This window comes from Antechinus flavipes, chromosome 6 (assembly GCF_016432865.1).
Source record: "Antechinus flavipes isolate AdamAnt ecotype Samford, QLD, Australia chromosome 6, AdamAnt_v2, whole genome shotgun sequence".
Classification (NCBI taxonomy): Eukaryota; Metazoa; Chordata; class Mammalia; order Dasyuromorphia; family Dasyuridae; genus Antechinus; species Antechinus flavipes.
Window position 1 is genome coordinate 91,041,926 of NC_067403.1, and position 26,726 is coordinate 91,068,651.

The following is a 26,726-nucleotide window of genomic DNA, read 5'->3' on the forward strand; positions in this document are numbered from 1 at the left end:
GACAGTGGCTCCATTACATTTGAATTATTTCTTTCTGTTTGCAATATGTTTTTCCTTGACCTGGGAATTCCAGAATTTGAATATAATATTCCTGCAGCTGTCAGTTTGGGATCTCTTTCAGGAGGTCATGAGTAGATTCTTTCCATTTCTATTTTATCCTCTGATTCTAGAAGGACAGTTTTCTTTAATCATTTCTTGAAAGATGATGTACTGGCTTCTTTTTTATTATGACTTTCAGACAGATCAGTAATTTTGAAATTATCTCTCCTGAATCTATTTTTCAGGTCAGTTGTTTTCCCAATGACATATTTCACATTATTTTCTATTTTTTATTTTGTTTTATTATATCTTTATTTCTCATAAAGTCATTAGTTTCTATTTGCTCAATTATATATTTTTATTAAATATTTTTATTTTCAAAACATATGCATAGATAATTTTCAACATTTATCGTCAAAAAACTTTGTGTTCCAATTTTTTCCCTCCCTTCTCTCTACCTTGTACTCTCAATAATATTGTTTAAGGAATTATTTTTGTCAATGGGCTTTTGTGCCTCCTTTTCCAATTGGCCAATTTTGCTTTTTAAGGCATTTTTCTCCTCATTAGTTTTTGCATTTCCTTTTAAACCACTCTTACTTCTTTTTCTAATTTTTCCTCTATCTGTTTATGTTGATTTTCTTTCTTTCTTTCTTTTTTTTAAATAACTTTTTATTGACAGAACCCATGCCAAGGTAATTTTTTACAGCATTATCCCTAACACTCACTTCTGTTCCGAGTTTTCCCCTCCCTCCCTTCACCCCCTCCCCCAGATGGCAAGCAGTTCTTTACATGTTAAATAGGTAGAGTAGGTAATAATAGGTAAAGTAGAATTTCAGCTAAGATGGGACAGATATTTAGAAAACAGCCTGTTTCTGTTCAAGGAAAATGTTTAGAGAGCATTGTCAAAGTTATGGAAAGCCAAGGTTTAATTATAAGTTTACAGCAAATCACTGAACTTTTACGAACTATAAAGGACATATGTCCTTGTTTCTCTCTTGATAAGGAATTAGATCTAAATGAATGGAAATTGGTTGGAGAGGATCTTTGTCAATTCTATAATAAAAATGGGCCTAACTCAATAATTAATACATATAATGTAATACAATTGGCTATAAGAAGTTATTTAAGTGATAGAATGATGAAAAGGAAAGTACAGGAGGAAGAAGTACCAACTTTACTAGGTGAAAAGGAGGACGAATCAGATGAGAATGGAGTTAATTACAATTCTGAGTATGATACTTCACAGCAGGAGGAATTAGGTGATTCCACATCTCATGACCCTCCCCCCGCAATTAACCCTTCATGGTGGAACAAGGGGGAGGGAGAGAGACAGAAACACAGTCAGCTTCTCCTGTAAAGCAGAATTTGACAAGATTAGAAAAAGCATTAATTAAAGCAAAAAATGAAGGAGAAGATATATCTGATTTTATAAATGCATATCCTGTGATTGAAGAGCTCAACTCCTCAGGTCAAAAAGAGAGAAAATACACTCCTTTTAATTTGGGAAAAATTAAAGATTTGAAAAAGGGTTGCACTCTTTATGGGGCTACATCATCTTATGTGAAGATGTTACTGGATAATTTGTCTTATGAAATCTTAACCCCGAATGACTGGAAATCCATCACTAAAACATGTCTTGAACCAGGACAAAATATATCCTAGATACAATATATGTGTGCAGAACCGAACAGTTTTCTTGTTGCACAGAGAGAATTGGATTCAGAAGGTATAAATAACCCGGGAAGAAAAACAAAAATGCAAGCAGTTTATATTCATTTCCCAGTGTTCTTTCTTTGGGTGTAGCTGCTTCTATCCATCCTTGATCAATTGAAACTGAATTAGCTCTCTTTATCAAAAAGATCCACTTCCATCAGAATATATCCTCAAACAGTATCGTTGTTGAGGTATATAATGATCTCCTTGGTTCTGCTCATTTCACTCAGCATTAGTTCATGTAAGTCTTGCCAGTCCTCTCTGTATTCATCCTGCTGGTCATTCCTTACAGAACAATAATATTCTATAATGTTCATATACCACAATTTACTCAAAAATTCTCCAATTGATGGGCATCCATTCATTTTCCAGCTTCTAGCCACTAACAGGGCTGCCAGAAACATTTTGGCACATACAGGTCCCTTTCCCTTCTTTAGCATCTCTTTGGGGTATAAGCCCAGTAGAAATACTGCTGGATCAAAGGGTATGCACAGTTTGATAACTTTTTGAGCATAGTTCCAAATTGCTCTCCAGAATGGTTGGATGTGTTCACAATTCCACCAACAATGTATCAGTGTCCCTGTTTTCCCACATCCCCTCCAACATTCCACATTATCTTTCCCTGTCACTCTAGCCAATCTGGCAGGTGTGTATTGTTTTTGTTGACTTAAAAAATTCTTTTAGAATTAGCCTGTGCCCAATTCCTATTTTTCATGGAGGATTTGGATGTAGGAGCTTTGACTTAATTATCATTTTTTGAGTGTATATTTTTATCTTCCTTGTTATGATAACTTTCAATAATCAGAATCAGAATCTTTTTTTTTTTTTCTGTCTGCTCATTTTCTAGCCTATTACTAGGCTTTTAATTTAAAGTAAGACTCTGTTTCCAGGTGGAGGGAGCATTGTCCCAAGCTTCAGGGGTTTTATTCAGATGATTTCAGAGCTCCTTCTAGGAATCTGATCACAGGCATTCTTTTTTGCCCTGTAGCTGTTATTAGTATCCCTGTCCCACTGTAGCTGTAAGGTCTTGTGTGCTAAAATTCAGATGTGGCCAGGGCTTTTCTGGAGTGGTCTAGGCTGGGCTTGCACACTGGACTCCCACTTCATTGCCATAGATCCTCTTTACTGACCTTCTGAGTCTTCTCTGGTGTCCCCCTCCCCAAGAGTTCAGAAGCTTCCAGCACTACCGCTGATTCAGAGGTTGGGCTGGGCTTGTGCTTGAATATCTGCATTATGTACTAGACTCCCACTCTGGTTCCACTGACTTTTTTTGCTGTTCTTCTCAGTTGCCTTCAGTTGGAAAATGCTCTGGTCTGTCTTTTTGGGTGTTTTGATGCTTCAAAATTTGTTTAGAGTCATTATTTAAAGGAATTTTGAGGAGTTTGGGGTACAGTTGGATGAGTTCCTTCCTTTGCTCCACCATCTTGGCTTCTCCTCTTATCTCATCTCTTAAGAAACTCACTTTCTTCATATACCAAATGAGAATAATAATTTGTGCTATTTCCCTTAGGGAAAAAAAAGTATATCTATATTCTCTATCAGGAATATATATTAGATGGGCCCTAATCATGGCTCATGAGCTGGTTTCATAATAGATAGGGGGGAAAGAATTTGTTTGCATTTAGAAAACCAAGTATACAGAAAAAGAAGGAAATAAGCATTTATTTAATTCCTATCATATGCTAAGCACTGTGCTAAACACTTTACAAATATTACCTTATTTAATTCTCACAACAACCTTGGATGGCAAATGTTATTATGAACTGATTTTAACAGCTGAGGAAGCTTAAACACAGATTAAGTAATTTGCCCTGAATTACATGATGAAGAAGTGTCTGAGGCTGAATTTGAACTTCCTGGCTACAAGATTAGGAATTTGTCCACTGCACCTTCCAGGTATCTTCTTTATCGTACTTTCAGTTATCTTAAACTGCTCCTTGCAACAAGTTTCATTTTGTTATTGTTATTGTCTTCAATATCCTTCTAATACTGTAAAATATGAAGCTATAATTTTAGAAGGATAATCCAAAGGGTAATAGTTATATAGAGAGTATGCACTGACTGCAACAATTCCAATGTGGGTACAAGAAGCAATATAATAGTAAATCTAGAAAATGTATAAAAGTATAATCCAGAAAAAAGATAGTCCACATGTTAATAATTGTAACTACACTGTTGCATTATTCACTGTTGTCCAAGGAATATTAAAATGTGTAATGAAGTTGTCAGAGGCAATTAGGAGCCATGGGATTTTATAAAATGGGTCATTATTTTATGTATGTATGGTAATATATGTGCTTTAGGAAGAACAATTTTGTAATTATGTGAAGGATGGATAAAAATGGTGAAGACTTGAGCCAGGGAGACCTTTATGATGTCTCAAGGTAGACAGAATAGAGTACTGGGCCTGAAATTAAGAAGCTCTGAGCTCAAATTCAGCCTTAGACATATTCTAGCTGTGTGACCCTTGGGAAATCACTTAATTACTTTCTGCCTCAGTTTCTTCAACTGTAAAATGGTGATTATGATAGCATCTACTTGGGAGGATGGTTGTGAGTATAATGTGAACGAAGTTTTGGAAGTACCTTGAACTGGGCCCTGAGCATATCAGATGCTAAAATTATTTATTTATTTTCATTTGTTTTGTTTTTAATCTTCCCTTTCTCTCTTGGCATTTATAAAAATTTATGGAAGTATATGTACATATATGAATTACTTAGGATGAGAAACAGGGAAAATTTGTGTTTTGAATTGCTGGGAAAAAATGCCCAAATAACTGAGATCACAATTACACTTAAATGCTGAGGATTTTTTTTTAATTAAGCAACTAAGATATCATATTAATTTAGACATATTAGTGAAGAAGTTGGTATTAGAAAAATGCAATTCTTTGAAAGATTTTTTAAAAATTTCATATAAACTCCACATTGTAGATCTTATTCCCCAACTGTGACATTATATAATATCTAACAGCTTAAAATGATTGACTACACAGAAGTGCTCAAAATTTAATACATTTTTATTCCCTGTACATTGAGACAAGTTTCTTAGGGGATCAAGATCTTTTCAGATCACTTGAATGAATAGGAACCTGGATTCAGAGCCCTAATTTTTGGCTTTCAGTCATCCTGTTAGTTAATACTCAAGTATCATTGTCACAATTACATTTTGAAACCATGGCCCAAATAAAAGCATATATAGATTTTGCTTTGTTATAGTAAAAGAGTTCACCTTATTTCAGATCTATTCTTTTATTTATTTGGTCATGTCTAAATGAGCATTGAATTAATTTCCTATCCTGTAGCTATTTTCCCCCCAAGTTAAACATTTTTAACTCCTAAAATTGAACCTGATTATACTGTGTAGAACTTCTAGCTTCCAGTCTGTCCTTTATTGTGGTTATCCTCTGAATGAGGCAGGTAATGACTATATTTATGGGTAAACACAGATTTTTGCTTAACATAATATAACAGGTTCTGTTTATCCTTAACCCCAACTTTTCAGGGTATAATGATAGCTAGTCTACACTTATTGATAAGGCACCACTTTTGGTTTGAAAAGTCCATACTTTCCTGATGCTTAAAATTTCATTTGACATTCTTTAAAAATGTCTCCTCTCATTATCAAAAAGCGGCTAGAAATATATAGTACTGTACTATACTGTAGCTGCTGGATAACACAAAAATAATTAAGTTCCAGTTTACTGCAACATTGAGAGAGGGGGGGGAAAAAGTCTTTTTAAGGAAACTGGCAAGATCATATCTAGGAATTCTTTTCTCTCTTTTTTAAATTTTTTTATTTTTAATTTTTTTTTTTTTTTAGGAATTCTTTTCTCAGTGATACATTAACTTTTAACCACAAGACAACAGTTTTATCAATGACAGAAGCAGTTGCTGAGACATACATTCCATTTCATGATTCTATTGCTTCCTACATTCAAATTTGTATTTCTAAACAAATATCAATTTATTTAGCCTATCTTATTCATGATATTGAAACTTTTGAAATCATCTAATTTGTATCATTATTTCTATTATGAATGGAAAAAGGAAGGTAAAATGAACGATCATCAATGCCTATTTTGAGACAGTAAAAATAACAAAAAAAAATCTTCTTTTTAAAAATCTTGCCACAAGGTTAATACAATAATTATTTGTGTATTTTGAAATGATGTTTTTTCTTCCATACCCACAAACTCAAAGCAACTGTCAAAATTTATTATTAGTCTGAAAAATCCAGTAGAAAAAAATAATGTCTGGCATATAAAGAGCAGAAAGAGAAACACTGATTTCTCCCTAATTCTCCCACCTCCACCCTATACAGTCTCTGGGTTAATATGGCAAGAAAACAGCAGCTGCTATTTCTCTCTCCATTGTCATCACAGATAAAAAAGGAGAACAAAACAAGTGCCTTCGGGAGCTTCTGTTGCACCTGTGGTTACCAGCTCAATGGAAAAAAGAATGGGGTCAGAGAAGTTCAGCAGAAAAGTGACAGAGGCCTCGAAAGAAAGTAGGCCAGGTAGCAGCAGTATAGCCAACTGTGGCTGTGGAGAGGATGAACACTGGCAGCAAAATGTGACAATATTTTGAGCTCCAATTTTCTGATTACCAACTGGTGCCATGTACATGCAACATTTAATTATTGTTTGCAACTAAAAGTAAAATGTGGTCAAATCAGGCTTTTAGAAAGTAATATGAAAACATATATATATATATATATATATATATATATATCTTTTTGTCTCCTCATGTTTTCCCTTTTATGTATACATCTTGTTAGAAGGCTACAACTGAAGGTAAGTGTCACTCAGAGGGCAATGTCGACGTTCATGATACAACAAGCTGTACAGCACATAACAAGTAAGGGATTATGAAGAAAAAACCAACGACAAAAATGTTACTAAAAAAGAAAAGAGCAAAAAAGATGTGCTTCAGTCATGTGATATTAGTGAGAGAAAGCTGCTGGAAAAAACATGATTATGATAGTATTTGTGTGAGAGTAAGAAAAAAAATGAATAAAATGACACTTTCTTGAGGCCATCCTGTGGAGTGTTTATGGGAGTACCTGTACAAAAGTCACACACAATGGACAGATATAATAAATAGAATGTTATTCAAATCTTAAAGCATTAATTAGAGATCCAATTAGAGATCATTTGGAATACTGAATATTTTAGTGTATAAACAGCTACACATACTTCACACGTGTGTGTATATATACATATATGAACATATATGTATATACACATGTGTGTACATCTGTATGACAACTTCCACATTTCCAGGCAGCCATATCCTATGTCTTAAGGGAATAATCTCCAAAAGTCACAATGATGAAAGGGTCTGTAATATCATCAGTGTCCACTTGAATAAAAACTAAAACATTGCTTAAAATCATATGTTTTAAAGCCAAAAATTTTACTCAGATATGGGAATAAGGATTATTTTAAGTGTATTAGAATTTTATATATCTATATTTATATATGCACACTCACTTATTTATATGTGTATATAAAGTTTAGCAGTCATAAAAGAGTAGAAATGAAACCTTTAGGAAGACAGGGAAAATAGTCAAGAACGAGAAACTGGAGGAATCAACTTTTCAAGTCCATTTGAATTTCAAGCTTTCTTGGACAATCTAATTTAAATGCCATCAGTTGATTTGGAAAAATCTTCTGGAACTCTTCTTCATCTTGGCATATTATAGACATTAGAAAAAGATAAGAATAATGATGGTATTGAGGTAAAAGAGACATTTTGAAAAACAAACACTTCAGTTTAGAGATTAGGAAACTCAAATCTTAGAATTTAAGATTCTAAACAAGATGTCTTGTCCGAGGTCTCACAGAGGAAGTCAATACCTGAGATTTGATTCTTCAGTCTTTACATTTAAGTACTTTTCACTATATCGATGCTCCATAAACACACAAAACACATGTGAGAAAGTTTTAAGAAGTAATTAGCTTTATGTGAATCCTAATTATTCTAAAGAAATATGATTTTTAAAAAGTAATTACTACATTCATTTATTTTAGCTATGAACAAGTTTTTTTTTTTTTTTTTAAACCTCTACCACACATATCAATATGTGATGTATCATTCTGTATACAGTCAGTCTTAGGGGAAGATTAACATGGATATTTTCAAAGAATCTTAATCAAAGGTTACAACTAAAGCAAATTAGGAGAAATTGCAAAGAAATGAATTTGAAGAAAGGAAAAACTTCTTAATAATGAGAACTAGACAAAAGGGATATAGTCAACCTCAGGACCTGCAATATTCCTGCAATAGTTTTCATCAAGTAAGATCTAGTTGAACATTTGGCATACATGGTGTAATATTTTTTTTCCCTTCATGGTTTAGTCTAGATAGTCTTTTAGCTTTCTTCTAAATTTGGGATTCTGTAACCTTGCAAATAAACATCTTCATTCTTCAGTTGAGGAGCATTAATGCTAAGTGTGTAAGGAAGATAATGACTAGTTTTAAGAATTTTCTAAGTAGGGATTTGGTCTAATTCTCCTAGGGAGAACAAACATATTCAAATCTCTAATATATAACATAAATTAAAATTTAAAATCACAAGGAAATGGTTATTTTGATAGTTCTGGAAAAAACACTCAATAATAGATATGTAAGAAGAAGAATCTGTGGTTGACAATTTTTTTTTTCTTTTTGGAAAGATAACCACTTCCCTACTATTTTTTTTTTCTACTCTGATTCTTGTTTCCCACCTTTCCCAATTAGATCCCTTTGATTTAAAATTTTATTTCATGAATGTAAACTATTTGTATTTTTGTTTTTCTTCCCTGCTTATTTTTACCTTCTGAATCCAATTCTCCCTGTGCAACAAGAGAATTGTTTGGTTCTGCAAACATATATTGTATCTAGGATATACTGCAACATATTTAACATATATAGGACTGCTTGCCATCTAGGGGAGGGGGTGGAGGGAGGAAGGGAGGGGAAAAATTGGAACAGAAGCGAGTGCAAGGGATAATGTTGTAAAAAAAATTACCCTGGCATAGGTTCTGTCAATAAAAAGTTATTATAAAATTAAATTAAATTTTTAAAAAATCCATAATTGAATAGATTAATATGAATCTTTTAAATTGTACCTAATTAGTCAATTAAAAAAATTTTAAAATGAAATTTGGTGTCTTGATAGCTAATGCAAAGCTAACAAGCAGGAGCCTTAAATAAATTTACAACTTTTAATAATTCAAAGGTACCCTAACATAATTGGCTCAAGTAAGAATTGACCATAAAACCATCCATGTAAATCAAGATCATCATGAAGAAAATCAGAAAGTGAAAGCATTTTAAACATCTTTTGTCATATTCCTGTGGTTGCAACAATGTATTGAGACATATTATTGCTGTGAATAGATTAATGATACTTCCAAATTTAACATCAAGGAATTGTATAGATGGTATTCATTAGTGAATAAACTTTGAAAGAAATAATGTAGACAAATAAAATCATATTTTGAAATATAACTCTCAATGTGTTAGTAACAAATTATATGTATAACTGAATGAGGATACCGTAGGAGGTTGGTTTTATCATTATATTGATGTTGACAATATTAAAACATCTGTTAGTTAGTCATCTTGGTTTCTTCATGACACCATTTGGGGTTTTCTTGGCAAAGATACTGGTGTAGTTTGCCATTTTCTTCTTCTAACTCATGAGGAAAAGAGGCAGAATTAAGTCAGTAAGAATCTAAGGATAGATTTGAACTCACGAAGATGAATCTCCCTGATTCCAGATTCACCACTCTATCCACTTTACTACTCAACTTCCCTTACACTAAAACACAGGCAATTTGATAATAAATTCTAGGAAGAAAAGTGACAAACTCAATTCTATCACAAAATGAGATTTTTGTTGTGTTGTTGCTGTTGCTGTTTTTGAAACAATTAGTGAAATAAGCTTGACTATACATATCTGTTAAGGGATTTTGTTTTTTTATGTCTTTTTCTCTCTGTGATGTTGAGCATGGAAATGAGATAAAATAAATTTCTGTTAATTGAAGATGCAAAATAATAAATTTTAAAATTCCATTATTTCTTCCCTAAAAAGAGATAGGTGGGTGATGTTTCATTAAACCATATAGAGTATATTATCTGAGGAGGGAAAGCATATTCATTTACTAGAAATAAAGTGTTTGATGTTTATAGATTTTAGGAACTAAATCTGTTCTGGTTCAACTGATGTGCTTCAAAGGAGATTGTGCTCACCTTTAAGAAAAGAAGAAAATATAAATTGATTGCCATATTGCACAACTATATAATTTCTGATTCATATTTAGAGATTATGTTCCCTTTTATCTCTTGATATTTAGAATATGATCTTCACAAATCCAATAAAATATCTTCAATACTACTCAATTTTTTTTCAGAAGAAACCCTTAGTATTAAGTCTAGTTAAGACAATTATGTAGTATACAAAATATTGATATTTGGAAGTTCTCCCCCCACTTTCAACATATAAAAAGGAGACCTCATCAATAATGGTTGACCCCCATTCAGTCTCAGGATATTAAAGAAAATACCACCTTCAGTCATCTTCTTTAAGTGAAGAGTGAGTCACTGTCTCTACTTCAGTTTAGAAATAGATTGTTCAGTTCAGATGTCTCCTCCTGACCTTTCTTTAGATTGGTATTTTAAAAAGTCATCTTAGTCACTTGCTGCTATATGATCACATTAACTGAGAAGCTGCAAACATACCACTAGGGTTAGAGAGTCATAGGATTTAGAATTGAAAGATCATATTGCTCATTTTATTTTTTAGCCTGTTTATATTCATGCCTTTTGTTTTTCCATCACATCCATCTTACAGGGTCATAATATCATATAATAAGCATTGAAAGGGATCCTTAAACTATTGAGACAACTCCCTTCATTTTAATAGATGAGGAAACTGAATGAATTTTTTTTACAGACAAGTCCAAACTTTATTTAAAACTATGTTTTAAATTTGAAGTTACTAAACAAATCACAACAAAAAATTTAAAAAGAGAACAGTACAGCAAGTCTGGAATCTAGGGAGGATCTCATAAGATGGAGAATTTTAGTGACAGAGTCTGGGCAAAAAAGCAAGAATCTCTGTGACAGAATTTGAGCTTTTGTTGCTTCATGACTCCCCACTGAGCTATCTCTTTTAATAAAGTTTTTTTTTTTTTATTAAAGAAAATCAGGAAAACTAACGAGGAATCATGCTTAATAGGATGTAGAATATTCCATGCCTATAATTTGTAACCTCCATAATGATGTATGGAATGTGAATTTTTTCATTGCTTCTCTGATGCCAACCTTGGTCATTATATTTCTTTCAGATTTTTTTTTCATTTTTTGTTTATATTATTGTAGATATGGTATATAAGTAATTTCTTTAAAAACAGACTTTCTTGATTGCCTCAATGGCCAGTGTTCTCCAAATTGCCAGTGTTCTCCAAATTGCAATGACCTTATTTCCATTCTATATCTACTTGATATATACATATAAATTTTTGTAAGTTTCATAAGTCCAGTAATAGTACCTCCCCCTTAATATCCTTAACACTTAGCATTATGCCTGACAAATACTAATTAATACATTTTGTTCATTGATTTGTTATTTTTCCTGGTTCTGCTCACTTCATTTTATATCATTTCTTATAGGTTTTTTTATGCTGCTCTGAACTCTTCATTTGCCATCGATTATAGCACAGTATTCTTTCATTACTTTAATGTGCCAACCTATCAATTCATCTAGGTAGCATAATAGATTAAAGACTTGGGCCTGAAGTCAGGAAGATAAAAGTTTAAATTGACTTTAGGTATGTGATCTTAGACAAGTCATTTAACTACTGTCTATTTCAGTTTCATCTACTGCAAAAATAGGGATAAAAATAGCATTTACCTCCCAGGATTCTTGGAAGGATCAAATGAGATCAAGTGAGAATATTTAGCAGAATAGATAGTGTTCAAATGAAAGTTATTATTATTTATTAGTATCACATCATTTTAAAGATTAAAGAGAGAAGTTAAATGAATTTTTTTGATCTCATAGAAGAAATAAATAGCAGACATGGGGTTCACAAGCAAGGAAGAGAGAACTTAACACACTGATAAGGAATCCCTTTAAAACCCTGAGAGATTATACTGAATAAAGTGGTAACTGACTATTTAGGTAAATTAAATAAGTACAGTTGAGTTCATAATTGAAAGAAAAGTAGAATTCATGAGTTTTATATCACAAGGAAAAGATAAGATATTGACTAACACAATGATCTGATTTGAGGTTATGAAGGTTAAAAGGTAGGAGAATAATCAATGAAAGGAAAGTTTTAACTACTATGCTTAGAACATACTCGTTGAAAAAGAGAAATTGAGCTATAGAATTGCTGAAGAATTAGATTTAACATTTTCTGAGAAGCTCATTGGAAGAGACCATAGCTATGATATTAGGCTTCCAATTATCATCCATATTTTGAAAGAAATTAAATCTCTAAGTAGTCTACCTGGTTATTGTATTTCTGGTTTTAGGAAAAGAAACAAAATGTTAAAAGAAGACTTTACCTCTATTTTGCTGTAAGGAAAGTTCTGAAAACAATTGGATATAACAGAATTGTTACCTAAAGAAGTATCTAAACTTGTGAACACTGTCTAGATACTAAATTTGAGGACTTTTGCTATGAACTGTGCTTTAATGTAATAAGAAGTTAAGAGGTGATTGGACAAAGCAAAATTACATTGAATGAAGACCTGATTGTAATTGTATTTATTACCCAGACAGTCAACCTGAAGAGCTTTGCATTTTTTTCTGGCATGAGAAAACTGCATGTTGCATATTAATATAAGATTTTATTAGCCCACTATTAATAGCTCCCTAACTGCTCAGGAAAAAAAAAATTAAAAGCACTTGTGGCTAGTTTATCAGTTCAAGAGCAGGACAATGGATTTGCTCAGCAGGAGAGTGATATAAACCTGAAGGTAAACAGATTGAATATAAGTGACTTTATGTATTTTAGATAGTACCTTAAGGGACTAAGGACTTCAGTGACAGAATTCTACTTATGATTTACCCAGAACACATGAGCTTTTCCACACATAAGCCATCCTATTAGGTTTCTTTAAGTGTGTGCAAATTCCTTTCCTCCAGTCCAAGAAACCTTTTGTATGATTGGAGTGTGAACAGATTCATGGATAAACTGTTAAGTTTTTTTATTATTTATACATTTGTATTATATTGAATGACAACATATGATTAATCTAGTTTTTTGCCTTATTGTTTAGTACATTTTTTACAAAGCTCAAGTATCATACTTTTAATATTGCAGAAATCAGAGGCCCATTGGTGGGGGTTCAAAAGTTACAGCAGTGAGTAATAAGAAAGTATTCCTTTTAGAAGAACTACCCTTAGGACTTTAAGAGAGTTTTGTGTCATGGCATCCTAATGATGATATTTTCCTGCAATCCTTAGCCCTGTTGGTTTGTAGTCAGGTTAAGTTAGTATACCAATTTGAAGACCAAGAAGATCATTCATGAAATTCCTTGTGCTATAATATAGTTCATTTCATATTCTTTTGGGAAAATTATGTCATTTCTCCAGATTAAATGAGATTCCAAGATGAGAAAATGAGTGATGTGTACTCTAGTTCTAACATTCTGGAGTTTTGTAGATTTGTATCTCCTAAAAATATAAAGGCAAGTTTCTTTATTTCCTCCCTTCTCTAGTCAGGGATATGTATGGTCTTCAAGTTGATGTTTTGTGGTCTCTTTATCCATCTGTCATGAAGATTTCAAGGATACTTTCATCATCATTAGTATTGATTTCTTATTTCAGAGATCATCTAAGTAGCAATATATTGATGATAATAATGCCAACATTTCTTTTAAAAGTAGATAGTCACATGAAAACAAATAATAATGATTTAATTTTAAATTTCCATAGATACAAGATCCCTGAAGAAAATTCTAATATTTCCTTACAATAAAAAACTCTCAACATGGGCACATAGTTTTTGAAACAGTTATTTTTCCTTACCATTGTCATGAATTATATTAGTGTTTATAGCTTGCATGCATGCCTAAAATATAATAGGTCAGTAAAATTATTGCAAAATAAATTAGGTAAATATATATATTGTTTAATAGGAGATGATGTATGGTGATTTCATTAAAGGTACAGAAAGCTTTGCAGAGAAAATTTAAGGAATAAATCATAGTCAAAAAGCTTTTAATTTTATTTCACATTTGGAGGCAATGGAGATGCCTGGTTGCTTATAACAGCTGTAAAACTGTCAAGTCTATAACACTCATATCCCATAACCTCTTGTTAAGGGATAGAAGGGTGACATTAAGGGGGAAAAGTGCAATGTGTTAGGAGAAAAAAGTTTTAGTCAAGGGCATTAAAAAGGTATGCTATTTTTTAAAAATACAGTTTAAGATTCAGCAAGTATAAACTAGATGATTTTCAGCTTGCTTTGGGTAAACAATTAAAAAGACTTACAGAGCAACTCACTCCAAAGGATGTGACAATATCATTGGCCAAATTGAGAAGAATAGGTGCTGAACTATATGATAAATATTTAAATCTCATGAAATAATCAATACTCTTAAAGACAAGCCCAGTAAGGAAACTGATTACCATTACTATTTTTTTCTTTTCAATTGTATGATGGTTTCATTAATAAGTACATCTCTAATATGACAAACATGAAATAAGTATGTGGATCTTCCAAGATTCTATTAGCAATATGAAATGCGACACTACCTCTAAATATATGCATTTAATATAAGCTGTGGTATCGGGCAATCAGGGGGTATTTGTGAAATCTTAAACACTTTTGTTTCTTAATTGTTATGAGTTCAAATGTTGGAGTTCTTGTTCTTCTCAAAACTCAGCCGGTTTAGAGGCTTAGAGCCCTCCGAATAAAAGGTTCTGTCCTTCAGCCTCTGCCTCTGCTTTCTTCAGCCTCCAACCAACACAGAGATGGAATGTCTCTCTTGTATCCTTCTGGGGAGCCCAGGCACCAACTACAGTGGTGTGAGATGAAGATGAATCTGGTTGTCCACTGAACTCTCCACTCGTAGCTTCTTCCTCTGTAAACTCTTTGTCTGCCACCAGCCAGCCAAGAGGAAAAATGTATTCTACCATAGATCCCTCATCGCTGGCCTTTTATCTGACTCTTCTGAGAGAATGGGATTATGGGTTTTCTCCCATAGTGCTCTCTGGCCCAACGAGCTTTAAAGGAGGTGTGGACTCCCTTGAAGTTAGAAAGTGTACTTTGTGAAGCTAGCATACTTGTGGACTCCAATGAGTAAAGGTGTGAACACAAGCCTTGTATTAATTAGTTCTACTTAGTACCTTGTTTCAGGTTCTGGCCAAAAGCTTCTTGTAAGATTAGATCAACTCTAATTAGTTAGAAGTTAGTAAGGATTCCAACACTTAATTATTTCCCTTCCATCAGAATTATATGAGCAAAGCTACAAAACATTTTCCACACAAATAAAATCATATCTAAGCAAATGGAAAAATATCAAGTGCTCTTGTATAGGGTGAGTGAATATAATAAAGATGACAACACTCCCTAAACTAATCTATCTATTTATTGCTATACCAATCAAATCCCAAGAAATTATTTTATTAACCTAGAAAAAGTACAACAAAATTCATCTGCAAGCACAAAAGGTCCAAAATGTCAAGGTAATTAATGAAAAGAAAATCAAATGAAGGGGGCTTAGCTGTACTATATCTAAAACTATATTATAAAGCAATGGTCATTTGGTACTGGCTAAGAAATAGAGCAGTTGATCAGTGGAATAGGTTAGATTCACAGAACAAAACATTCAATGACTATAGTAATCTAGTATTTCACAAACCCAAAGATCCCAACTTTTGGGAGAAGGATTCACTATTTGACAAAAACCGCTGGGAAAATTGGAAACTAGTATGGCAGAAATTAGGCATAGACCCAAACCTAACACCATATACCAAGATAAGGGCAAAATAGATTCATGATCTAGACATAAAGAATGATATTATAAAGAAATCAGAAGAACATAGGCTAGTTTACCCCTCAGATATGTGGAAGAGGAAAGAAATTGTGACCAAAGAAAAACTAGAGGTCATCATTGATCCCAAAATAGATAATTTTGATTATATTAAGTTAAAAAGTTTTTGTACAAACAAAATTAATGTAGACAAGATTACAAGGGAAGCAATAAACTGGGAAAACATTTTACATTCAAAGGTTCTGACAAAGGTTTCATTTTTAAAATATATAGAGAATTAACTCGAATTTATAATAGTTCAAGCCATTCTCCAATTGATAAATGGCTAAAGGATATGAACAAACAATTTTCAGATGAAGAAATTGAAACTATTTATAGTCATATGAAAAGGTGCTCCAAATCATTATTTATTAGAAAAATTAAAATTAAGGCAACTCTAAGCTACTATTACACACCTGTCACATTGGCTAAGATGACAGGAAAAGATAATGGTGAATATTGGAGGTGATGTGGGAAACCTGGGACAATGATACATAGTTCATGGAACTGTGAATGGATCCAACCATTCTGGAGAGCAATTTGGAACTATGTTCAAAAAGTTATCAAACTGTGCATACCCTTTGACCTACTAGCCTTATAATCCCAAAGAGATCTTAAAGGAGGGAAAGAGACCCACATGTGCAAAAATGTTTATGGCAGCCCTTTTTGTAGTGGCTAGAAACTGGAAACTGAATAGATGCCCATCAATTGGAGAATGGCTGAATAAGTTGTGTATGAATATTATAGAATATTATTGTTCTATAATAAATGACCAGCAGGATGATTTCAGAGAGGCCTGGAGAGACTTACATGAACTGATGCTAAGTGAAATAAGTAGAACTAGGAGATCATTACACACGGCAACAAGACTATATGAAGATCAATTCTGATGGAGGTGGCTTTCCTCAACAATGAGAAGATTCAAACCAGTTCAACTTGTTCAGTGATGAAGAGACCCATCTACACTCAGAGAGAAAACCATGGAAACTAAGTGCTGACCACCACATAACATTTTCACTCTCTCTGTTGTTGTTTGCTTGCATTTTGTTTTCTTTCACAGTTTTTTCCCTTCCTTTTTGATCTGATTTTTCTTTGCAGCAATATAACTCTATAAATATGCATACATATTTTGGATTTGACATATACTTTAACATATTTAACATATATTGGACTACTTGCCATCTAGGGGTGGGGATGGGAGAAGCAGAGAAAAATTTGGAACAAAAGACTTTGCAAGGGTTAATGTTGAAAAATTACCCATGCATATGTTCTGTAAATAAAAAAACTTTAATAAAAAATTATTTCCCTCCTCTTTCTCCTTCCTCCCTCCCTCCTTCCTTCCCTTTCTCTCCCTTCCCCCCTTCTCTCTGTCTCTCTCTGTCTTTCTCTTTTTTTGTTGTTTATCTTATTTCCTGCTTAGCTCTATCACCTACATCATAACTATCAGGATAAAAATCCCACCTTTGGCTCCCCCATGTTTTAAACACAGATGACTTTTTTACTTGCCATGATTCTACCCTCTTCTCTAAATAGATGACAGCACAAAAGCTTATGATTATTAAGTTTATCTCCAGGTCATTTTGTTTCATCTAGCTCTTAGTTTCTGCAAAATCACTATCACAGCTGTTGGCAACTTTATATGGTCTGGTTACTGGAGAGAGGATTCTTCCAAGTGCTCTTTAGCACGGAGTTAATAACCTCTCACATTTTAAACATTAAAACTGATCTCCAGGAAGGCCCTTTGCAATGATGCCTTTATAAAATCTCATAGCTGTCATTCGTGCTATTTTTCAGAGATGTACAGGGTATGTTAAATGCCAGTTTGCCCCTGCTTCCATTCCCACTTCTCTCCATGCTTTCCAATGACCTTAAATAAACCACTTGCTCCTTTCATTGTTGTAGAGCTATGATTACCGAAACACCATGAGATGTGTTAGGTCGTTATTGATTGTGGATTGCATAGCACCTTGTGCATTTAGACTCAGTATATACTTCTCCTACCCCTTTCTACAATCAATGTACATTCACATATTCAAATGCCAAAGCAAGCATGGATAAAATTCTATTTATTTTTGACTTGGGGTGTCTGATGTTCAGACTTCTGTTTCTCTCGTTTAAGTCAATGACAGTATCTTTACTGTCTGAGGCTGTGGTAAGATTAAGTTGAGGACCACACATTTACATTTTAGATTGTCTATAGGGCTCCAGTAGGTCTGAGGATTTAGACTCATGACTTAATTTTAAATAAAAAAGATATACTTTAGGGTATGATGAAAATTGCCTTTGAATAGAAAAGTTATACTTCAAAGTGGGTTGTATGAAGGGTTTTTTACCCCCTTCTAAAATAGCCTCATACTTAAAAGGAAAGAGTCCATGGGTGGTTTCATATATTCATGCAAATAACTTGAGGCTTATAAAACAGTTAATGATTCCCATAGCAGCAGAATGCATTGCATTACACTTCTCAGAGGATCATAGGTCTATAGCAGGAAGGGAATTTAGACATCATTTGGTCCAATCTCATTATTATACAAATGAGGAAAATGAGTCCTGGGGTAGTTTAGTTATTTGACTGAGGTCACAAAAGTAAGTCTCAGAGACAGGCTTTAAACTAAGTTCATCTGATTTCAAAATCTGTGTTCCTTTCCCTGAAACAGACTACTTCACAGATGCACTTTGAATTAGAAGCATAATTTAAAGCAATATATATTTTAATTTAATAATTTTAATGATATGTCAAAGGAAAATGTGATGGACTAACGGGTCTTCATCATTTGAACCAAGAGGTTTCATAATTTGCTTCTGTTTATTCTTTCCCAATTTTTTTCTACTCCAGGGAAAAAATGAATAAGGCACAACAATGTTTTTCATTGTCTTCTTTTTTATCACTGCTAGAAATGTGCTAAAATGAAAAAATGCAACATATTAAAATATGCAATATGCAAAATATAGATAGAAGGCTGACTTCTGATGCTGTCCTTTGCTGAGACCCTTAGCAACATGTGACCAAAATGATGTTGAGTGACTCACAGATATACACTTAACTCCTCATTGGGGAGAAGGGACTATTTTCACAATGTTTCTCATTTATATTAATCTTGGTAATGACTCATTATCATCTAGGTATTGACTTCCTTTAGAAATGAAAATGTGTCAAGTGCTTAGGCTAAGTGCAAAGAATATTAAATAGCCTGTACACCCAAGGTCACTAAAATCATCCTCATATAATTTATTTTGTCTTATTTTGTTCATTTTAATAAATATCACCTGATCACCAATATGTCATCTCACTCCCCTTATATTTAATTGATATCACTCTTATCCCTTCTTATAATACTCCATTTAATCTCAGTCAGCCACCTAAATTTGACTCAGATATGTGTCTGAAGAGCAACATTTCCTGAAACTTTCTCCATCGTTAAATGTTTCATAGGAGGCAAATCTAAAGTGAAGTTTTTCAACAAAGTTTGGCAGAATTAGACAACATTTTCAATTTTGAGAATTAGGTGCTAGAGCAAAATAGAAGACTTAGTTGTCTGACATTCTGCCTGAACCTATTCCCTGAATACTACTTGTCAGGGGTGAAATGTAGGATAAGTGGAAATGTGACTGGCATTGCTTAGCTCCTTAGTAAGGAGATAATATCTACATGATTAAACTGAAGCTATAGCTAAACAAAACTGTGCTACCATTTAGCTCCAAAGTGGTTTATTTGTTTTAACTCATTCCTACAACCTCCAAATGGATGCCCATGTCAATGGGTATGGTTGACCATTATATTATACCTCAATTTTCTAATAACATAAATGTGTGCATATGCATATATATATATATTTGCAAATATATAGACATATAAATATTTATATATCTGTATACATATGTACATATGTGTATAGCCCTGAAGAAAAATACTATTTATTAGTAATGTCTTCTAACTTATTTACATACATTATATGACTTTCTATTGATGTTTTGAGTCACCTGTAATTATTAAATATAATAAGCATGATATAATGTTTCACCCCACACTCTCTTATATAATTCTAGATCTAAGTCCCCCCCATATATAAATTCAAGCAGCTAGGTGGTGTGGTGAATACAGGGCCAGGATTGGAGTCAGAAAGAATACTCTTTCTTAGTGCAAATCTGGCCTTACACACACTAGCTGTGTAACTCTGGGCAAGTCACTTAACCCTGCCTGCCTCAGTTCTTCATCTTTCAAATGAGTTGGAGAAAAAAATGCAAACCGTCCCAGTATCTTTGACAAGAAAACCCAAAAGGATTCATGAAGATTTGGACATGACTGAAGAAATTGAACACCAAAACAACACAATGAAGATGTTAGATTAAATGGCCCTGGAAGTCCCTACTATCTTTGCAGTTCTGATTTAATAATAATCACCATGAATAAAAGCTTAGATTGGTTGCCATTTGCAATGTTAGAAGAAATACTTACCTTGGCTAATTAACAAGATGAAAGAAATATTCAAGTTTGTTACATGTATTAAATGCAATCCTTCTTCCTATTCCTCTCCTCATACGTCAAACCCTCCCTTGTCTCCAAACAAAATATCCAAGTTTGAAAAGAAGAATATAAAGACAGAATAGAAGAGAAAAAGCTATGTGACAGGGTGAAAGCAACATTTAGATAATCTATTTTGACACTGAGGAAAACAAAAAAACTAGCCAAAAGAGGAGGCTGTTTTGTTTTTGTTTCTTTTTAGTGTTCAGAAAATGAGGGAGCTGGGTATTGTAGGGCAAAAATTGCCAGACTTAAAGTCAGTTTAAAGGTTTAAAGGTTAAATTCTGCTTCAGACACACACAATAAATATATAAAAATGTGTGTGTGTGTATATATATCTATATCTATATCTATATATATATATGGAGGGAATGAAGGAGAGGGAGGAGAGACAGAAACAGATTATCTCTCTCTCTCTGTATATACATGTATATACAGAGAGAGAGAGAGAGAGAGAGAGAGAGAGAGAGAGAGTTTTAGAAAGCTTTCTAGAGCACTGAGTAGTTAAAAAATTTGCTCAGTCTCTTGGCTAGTATATTTTGGAGGTGAGATGACCCCAGTTTTTTTCTGGTTTCAAGGATGTTCTCTATACAGTACATCATGTTGTCTCACACACAATATAAAAATATCTATATCATATATACCTACATCATAAAAATGAAACCTGCCTTAGTGATTTGAATAACCTGAAAAAAATTTATAGTTTTTACTTTAAATCTTAGAGGTGGCTATAAACACTTTACTTCTAAAATACATACACATCAAAAACCACACCTTTTATTTATATTATTTATGTTATGTAAATGATTTTTCAAGTCCCATAAATTTATATATAACAAATTCTGCATCACTGTATAGTTTGTGAAAATGTTATTTACTTGAGTGCATCTAAAATAGCACTTTTGAGAATTATTTAAATTAAATTATTTGCCAATCTAATGTCTTCAAAATTCAAATTAAAAGATAGGCAATAAACATTCTAGATTCTTTGATGATAATCAATTCATTTAATAATCAGATGAATATAGTACAAAAGCATAAATATATGTGTGTGTATATCTATGTATATACATGCATGTTGTTATTTGTCTTTCGTTCTCAAAAAGGACCAGGAGGTGGTGTTATTATATTCAAGGGACTTGGATTGAAGTAAGGGAAGTCTTTGCAAGGTCATCTGTCTCACTTTCCCCTCCAGAGTCATTTGGATCAAGTTCCCAGATATAGATGAGGACAACTGGAGATGGCCCTGTATGCAATGGGAGACCTCAGCCTTTTTAAGGTAAGGTGCTGGAGAGGTCTCAGTTTCACTGAAGCAGCACCCATTCAGTGATTAAGTCTAGGTAGCAATTGAGACAATTGAGCTCCCTTTCATCTAGCACACACACAAAAAAAATTTAAATAAATAAATGAATGAATGAAGATGGAAGGAATGATAGAAAGAAGGAAGGAAGTCTTTTCTGGAGGAGAAAGTGAAGCTGGTGACATTGTTCAGCCCTCCCTCACTTAAATAAAATTCATTTGCATGTTTTGACATCACCTCCCTGAAATCATAGTCCTCTTCGAGAGGGAAGGACAAACAATCTCATTGCTTCTGAAACATGTAGGTGTACACATTTCAACAAAAACTTTGTTGTCTATATTTTTGGCCTCTGAAGTATTAATACATAGTAGTCCTAGTTATTGCTATAAAGAGCTAAAGACTAGGATTGTATGCAATGAGTATGTTGAGTTTCATAAGATTAGATAGTAAGCACTAGTATATAATCTTTTACAAATATTGCATTTCCATATTAAAGGATATATGAATAAAATGGAATTGCCTCTGAAGAACTAACAAGGAGTATCATAAAGAATTTGATAAAGAGATTTATAGTGGACATGACCGTAAAACAAAATAACAAGAGTAGAAGACATTGTGTGATAGAAAAAGAAGATAATCTAGTCATGTGACAATGATGAAAGCAGTGACAGTACCCCACTGGCATCCTAGAAATATCAGGAGAAGGTAAGGAAGCCTGAAACCTATTGAGTGGACATTCTTCTAACAACTTTTGGAAGGATATGGACAAGAATCACACAAAACGGACAAGTACATATGGCTTTTCATCTACATCACTGGAGAAAATTACTTAAGTAATGAGGTCACAGATCAGTTTGCATATTTGGGAAAGGGGTTATATTCTAAATATTTCTACCCAAGAGAAAAAATTATAAGCATATCTTATTTTTTCCTTTTTTATTGTTTTATATTGTTATCAAAATTCATATAACTCATCTTGCCTAAAATCATGACATATCATAATCTCAGGAAAAATATAAATAATCCAAAGAGTTACACAGAAAAAGTCTTCTTTGAAGGAATCTCTATTACTCTATGTTTTTAAATGGTGAGACATTTTGTCTGAATTGCTGGGAAACAAGCTTATATTTTGCTGTCACTCCCTTTAGTTTCCTCATTCTAGCCTCATGCAGGTTCCTTCCTATTCCCTCTTCTTTTCTGCATCTTTTTAAGTTGTTATTTCCCTTCCTTATAATGTTACCTTCTTGAAGTTAGGAACTATTTCCTTTTATTTGTACCCTCATCTCACAATGCCAGCAGATAAGTATTTAAATAATCTCAATCTCTCTCTCTCTCTCTCTCTCTCTCTCTCTCTCTCTCTCTCTCTCTCTCTCTGTTTCTTTGTGTCTCTCTTTATTTCTGTCCCTCTCTGTGTTTCTTGCTTTCTCTTTCTTATCTCTTTTGCTCAAGCTTTCTATATATGGAGAATAAGCATGTTGTCAGTGATAATCTACATCAGAATGTCAAATGTTCACTGAGACCCACAATACTCCTAAATACTGCTGTAATCCATATAAAATATAATCTGGTAAAAAAAAAATTAAAGTCATTTCTAGTCATATGAAAAAATGCTCTAAATCTCTATTGATCAGAAAAATACAAATTAAGACAATTCTGAGGTACACTACACACTTCTCAGATTGGCTAGAAAGACAGGAAAAGATAATAATAGATGTTGGAGGGGAGAAGGGAAAACTGGAACACTAATGCAATTTTTTTTGGCCGAGGCAATTGAGATTAAGTGACTTGTACAGGGTCACACAGCTAGGAAGTGTTAAGTTTTAAGTGTTTGAGGTCATATTTGAACTCAGATCCTCCTGACTTCAGGGCTAGTGCACCACTTAGCTGCCTCACATTAATGCATTTTTGTGGTGAGCTTTTTCTTCTCAAAGCGCAGCCAGGTGATAAAAGTTCAGATCTTTTATTATCCCAATATAGCCCGGTTAGCTTAAAGGCCTATCTCTCTGCTTGGTTCCAAGAGCTCTCTCCAAATGTCTTTAAATCCAAAGGTCTGGTCCTTCAGCCTCTGCCTCTGCTTTCTTCAGCCTCCAGCCAGCTCCAGTCTTCATGTCATTCCGGTGAAATCTCGACTTGTAGCGTTTTCCTCTCAAGAACCTCTTCGACTGGCCCATTGGCCTATTTACGCTCCTTCCAGAGAGAGGGATTATGGGTTTTCTCCCATAGTGCTCTCTGGCCCAAAGAGCTACAAGGGAGGTATGAACTCATTGAACTCCAATGAGTAAAGATGTGAACACAAGCCTTGTATTGATTAGTTCTACTTAGTACCTAGTTTCAGGTTCTGGCCAAAACATCTTCTTGTAAGATTAGATCAACTCTAATTACTTAACAGTTAGTAAGGATTCCAACATCTCCCCCTTTCTTTTGTTTTAAAACATAGGGGGTTTCTGAGGGGGTACACATAAATCCATCAATATGGGCCAGAACTTTGGAAAAGATAATAATAGATGTTGGAGGGGAGAAGGGAAAACTGGAACACTAATGCAATTTTTTTTGGCCGAGGCAATTGAGATTAAGTGACTTGTACAGGGTCACACAGCTAGGAAGTGTTAAGTTTTAAGTGTTTGAGGTCATATTTGAACTCAGATCCTCCTGACTTCAGGGCTAGTGCACCACTTAGCTGCCTCACATTAATGCATTTTGGGGAAGTTGTGAACTGGTCCAACCATTCTGGAGAACAATTTGGAACTGTGCCAAAAAGACTCTCAAAATTTGCATACCCTTTGATCCAGCAGTGGGTCTGTATCAGAAAGAAAGAAAGAAAGAAAGAAAGAAAGGAAGGAAGGAAGGAAGGAAGGAAGAAGGAAGGAAGGAAGGAAGGAAGAATAGGAAATAGGAAGAAAGAAAGAAAGGAAGAAAGGAAGGAAAAAAGAATAGGAAGAAAGAATAGGAAGAAAGAATAGGAAGGAAGGAAGGAAGGAAGGAAGGAAGGAAGGAAGGAAGGAAGGAAGAAGGAAGGAAGAAGGAAGGAAGGAAGAAAGAAAGAAAGAAGAAAGAAAGAAAGAAAGAAAGAAAGAAAGAAAGAAAGAAAGAAAGAAAGAAAGAAAGGAAGAAAGAATAGGAAGAAAGAAAGAAAGAAAGAAAGAAAGAAAGAAAGAAAGAAAGAAAGAAAGAAAGAAAGAAAGAAAGAAAGAAAGAAAGAATAGGAAGAAAGAAGAAAGAAAGAAAAGGACCCATATTGTAAAAATGTTTGTAGCAGCCCTTTTTTTGTAGTGACAAGGAACTGGAAAGTGAGTAGATGTTCATCAGTTGGGCTGAATAAGTATATGAATGTTATGTCATATTACTCTATAAGAAATGATCAGTGGAATGACTTCAGAAAGTCCTGGAGAGACTTACATGACTGATACAAAGTGAAATGAGTAGAAACAACAGTACACTATACATAGCAACAAGAAGATTATATGATGGTCAACTCTGTTATACATGCCTCTTTACAACAATGAAATGATTCAGGCCAATTTCAATGAACTCATGATGGAGAAAGCCATCTGCACCCAGAAAGAGGATTGTGGGGATTGAATGTGAAACAAACATTTTACTTCCACTTTTTTTGTTGTTGTTTGCTTGCTCTTTTTTTCTCTTTCTCTTTTTTCCCTTTTTGATCTGATTTTTCTTGTGCATCATGATAATTGTGGAAATACATTTAGAAAAATTGCACATGTTTAACATATATTGGATACTTGCTGTCTAGGGGAGGGAGGTGAGAGGAAGGGAGGGAGAAAAATTAGGAACACAAGATTTTGCAAGAGTCAATGTTGAAAACTATCTTTGCATGTATTTTACAAATAAAAAGTTATTATTAAAAAATGAAAAATGAAAAAGTGTAATCTGGATATATTTAACAAAATAAGTAGAAATAAAATACAATGAAAATAATGTCAATATGTGTTTTTCTTTTTTTTTTTTAATCAAAGCATCCTATTTACAAAACATATACATGGGTAATTTTTCAACATTGACACTTGCAAAACCTTCTGTTCCAAAATTTTCCCTTTTTCCCCCACTCCCATAGATGGCAGGTATTCTAGTACATGTTAAACATCTTACAATACAATATGTGTTTTTCTAAATTAATATGTGCTTTGAAGGGATGCCTGTTTACAGTTTAGTGATCTCTATTTCTATTAGAATTTAACATTACTGACCTCCACTGAGAGAACTATTGCAAAACAAATTGAAAATATGTATAAATGGCAGACAAGGTGAGGCAATTATGTAGTAAGAATAAAGGGTACTGTATTTGAACCACTAAGATACTAAAAGACAAGTAATTTGAAATAAATCTATGGACAAAACGTATATAGGCTGAGATTGGATAGGATTGCTATTAATATATTTGAAGGAAATATTTAAAGAGGAAAAAATCAAACATCTACTAAAGTATAAAAGAAAAATACAAATAAAGTTCTATTACTTTGCTAAAGTGAATCTTATGGAGTTATAGCCAATCAAAATATTACAGTTTCTAAGTTAGTAACAAACACTACTTAATGAGAATAAAACATTTGGTTCCTTAGTGCTCACTATTTTGATTTAGGCTTCACATGCTACTGTTTCTTCTACTTGTGTAAGCTATCTTATATTGACAATATCTATGTTGCATTACAATTATGACATAGAACTACAACAGGTGATATGGCATCTGACTGACATATTTAATTCATGGATTTGGAAACTCATTTTAGAAAAAAAAAAGCTCACTGAGGGTAGGGGACAATTTTTTTTTTTTGTCTTTGTAGCTCTATCATCTATCACAGAATCTGCACATGGTAGGACCTATGATTTTATTAGTATATGGAACTCCAAGATGAAGACTCTTTCTCTATGAAAGTATGTGTTCATACTCATTATGAACATTATTCTTTAAGAATTGACTATAATCCTTAGAATTTATACCATTTGTCCAGGCTTCCATAACAAGAATGGGTCAGAGTTAGGTTTGAAAAGTGGGTATTCTTATTTCGGAGATTAAACTCCCTGCCTATTATGCCAAGTTGGCATACACACACAGTAGAAATTTCACAAATAATTTTAATTAATCATTTGTTTAAGC

General features: G+C 33.4%; 1 protein-coding gene across 1 annotated transcript in view; it reads right to left on the reverse strand.

Moving 5' to 3' along the window:
• Nucleotides 1-26,726, reverse strand: part of FSTL5 (follistatin like 5) — a 994,361-nt gene that overhangs the window by 117,833 nt on the left and 849,802 nt on the right. The window lies entirely within an intron of this gene.